The following is a 3,307-nucleotide window of genomic DNA, read 5'->3' on the forward strand; positions in this document are numbered from 1 at the left end:
AGGGTGGGCTGGGCTTATAGTTTGGAAATGGCTTAGCCTGCTGAGGGTCATGCAGAAGGAATGACAAATGGCTTTAGAACTTATGAGATACAGCCCACGGCTTAACATAACCATGATGGGTGCTGCTTGGTTGAGACACGACCCCAAGAATGATGTGCCCTGAGGGCTTCATGCTGTTATGGACTTCTGCTCTACTTTTTACCCTCACATCCCTCTTAATCTAAGAATTGTATGAACAATCTAAGGGGCTTCCAGCCCTACACTGAGCAGTATCTCTGGCACTCACAGTAATAATTCTTGATCTCTTTTAGGTACTGCTGCTGGAACAGATTAATGCTTCAATCATCACCCTAGGAAAGAACTTAGAAATGTTCTTTCTATGTTCAGCTATGACCAGTACCCTTAGAAAGCATTTGGAAGCTCTCTTCTTTTCCAGCTGGAACCATGGAGGCTGTTCTAGAGAAGAAAAAGAAGGTTGCCACTGTGCCAGAAACCCTTAAGAAAAAGGTTCCTGCTGTGCCAGAAACCCGTAAAAAACGCGAAATAATTTCGCAGAGTTGAAGATGAAGCACCTGAGGAAGAAGTTTGCCCTGAAGACACTGCGAAAGGCAAGGAGGAAGCTCATCTATGAGAAGGCAAAGCATTATCACAAGGAGCACAGGCAGATAGATGTACCGGACTGAGATTCAGATGCCCAGGATGGCAAGGAAAGCTGGGAACTTCTATGTACCTACAGAACCAAAATTGGCGTTTGTCATCAGAATCCAAGGTATCAAGGGACCCAAAGGTCCGCAAGGTATTGAAGCTTCTTCGTCTTCGACAGATCTTCAATGGCACCTTTGTTAAGCTCAACAAGGCTTCAATTAGCATGCTGCTGATTGTGGAACCGTACACTGCATGGGGGTACCCCAACCCGAAGTCAGTAAATGAGCTCATCTGCAAGCGAGGCTATGGCAAAATCAGTAAGAAGCAGGTTGCCTTGACAGATCATTCCTTGATTGCTCAACCTTTTGGTAAATTTGGCATCATCTGCATGGAGGATCTAGGTCATGAGAGCTATACAGTTGGGAAATGCTTCAAGGAAGTGAATAACTTCCTGTGGTCCTTCAAATTATCTTCCCCATGAGGTGGAATGAAGAAAAAGGCAACTCACTCTGTGGAAGGTGGAGATGGTGGCAACATGGAAGACCAGATAAACAGGCTTATTAGACAGATGAACTAAGGTGTCACTCATGGTATTTTTGTAATCTGCTCAGTTAATAAACAGTCACAGCTTTGCAAATTAAAAAAAAATAAAACATTTGGAAAAATAAATTGTTAGTGAAGCTAGGTTAAGATGTTTTTGCTACTGGCTCTAATGTAGAAAACGATAGGGAACAATTTGAAGTTCAGAAAGGCACACTCTTAATTAAGCCACGGACATTTTATGGTCAGGGAACAAAAACAATGGCAGCATTGACTGATGTGACTCTCACTGAGGCTGGACTGGGGATGATTGATTTCTAATATCCATTTTTGCCCTCAGCTTGATTTGATATGATTTAATAAGAATTGCTGATGAATAGACATGCATTCTGAGGATTTAAAGAATATATGACTGATTTTTATATTTTATATATTTTTAAGATTTGTGATTCTTTTAAGATTCTTATAAGATTACTTTCAAATATAGATACTAATTAATCCTTTCTGCAATAATTAATCCTTTCTCCAAATTGCCACCTGCCAGTAAGAGAAAATGGCTGAGAAAATGACTTCGATTGCTCACACTTTGTTAATCTATAACAAGTTGCTTAGTTATGAATGGATGTGGGTTCTTGGGAATAATTTGTTTTCTTTACCTGTACTATATAATATTATTTCTTGTAAAAGTATTGGGCTACATACTGTTTTTCATAGTTATTCACTAGAAGAAATCTAGAATGTAATCATATTGCAATTTTTTGCTACTTGAAAGATTTTCCTGTGATATATAAACCATAGGAGAAAGAATTAAGTTGTTGGAGCATTGTTCCTTCCATTCATCAACTACACACACACACACACACACACACACACACACACACACACACACACACACACAAAGTTTATGTGTGAGTATGATGGAACATTGTTCCTTCTAACCATTAACTATGTGTATATATGTATATATGTAAAGTTTATGTAAGAGTATTTTGGAACTTCATTCCTTCCACCCTCCAAGTGAGACTGTAATATATATATATGTGTGTGTGTGTGTGTGTGTATGTATGTTTGTATGTATGTACATGTGTATGTATATATGCATATATGTATATATGCATGTGTTAATATGTATATATGCATGTATGTATATGTGTATATATGTGTGTGTATATGCATATATGCATTTTATATGTACATATGTATGTGTATGTATAAAGTTTGTGTGAGGGTATGTTGGGACTTGGTTCCATCCATAAAATCTGTATGTATATAAAGCTTGCTGAGTGTGTGTTGTAGTTTGCCCCATCCACCAATTGTGCGTGTATATGTATATGTATAATTTACAATGTACAATGTATATGTATATGTGAAATGCTTGGAACCTGTTTATTGGAACTTTGTTCCATTCACCCAACAGGTATGTGTGTATATGTGCATATGTGTATATGTATATATGTGTACATGTGAAATGCTTGGAGCCTGCTTGCTGGAATTTTGCTACATCCATTTTATGTGTGAATGTGTATATATCAGTCTGTCTATCTGTCTGTCTGTCTATGCATATATGTATGTATGTATGTATGAAGTTATTGGAGTCTGCCTTTTGCTTCATTTATTCAGTGTGTATGTATGTGTATTGTGTGGATGAATTTTTCTTTCCTTTTCTTTTAAAAGAGTTCAGAGTTTTTGCTGGCCACAGAGAGTGCCAGGCCCGGTAAATTAGGCTTTGTTCTGTCAGAGAAAAGTTTGCTTAATAATTTCTCTAATTACGGACTGCCACAGGCAGCAGCCCCTGTCAGTATCTGGACTGACCCCTGTCAGTGGCTCTAAGCACTCACCCCTGTTGGCTGCCTGTCTCAGTTTACCCATCTCATGGATCACAAAGTTGGCTATTGGCATTGGACAGAAGCGGGGGAGACTGGGATGGTTTACAAAATGTGTGTCCTTGACAAAGCCTGGAGTGTGGGGGTAGATCTGGCTGGGTGGAGAGGGTGGGTGGAGCATGGGAGGATCCTGTGTGTTGGTGAGTAGATAGAGCAGGTACTGGCAGATTCTTAGAAGTTGGTTAGGGTACAGGCAGGTGTGGCCAGATTAGGCTGGGAAAGTGGCTGTGCAATCTGGG

The 3,307-nt window shown here is 39.5% G+C and overlaps 1 pseudogene; it reads left to right on the plus strand.

The window, feature by feature from the left end:
• The first annotated feature begins 444 nt into the window (after positions 1-444).
• On the plus strand, positions 445-1,245 carry LOC110314184 (annotated as a pseudogene).
• Positions 1,246-3,307: the final 2,062 nt, after the last annotated feature.

This window comes from Mus pahari, chromosome X (assembly GCF_900095145.1).
Source record: "Mus pahari chromosome X, PAHARI_EIJ_v1.1, whole genome shotgun sequence".
Taxonomy (NCBI): domain Eukaryota; kingdom Metazoa; phylum Chordata; class Mammalia; order Rodentia; family Muridae; genus Mus; species Mus pahari.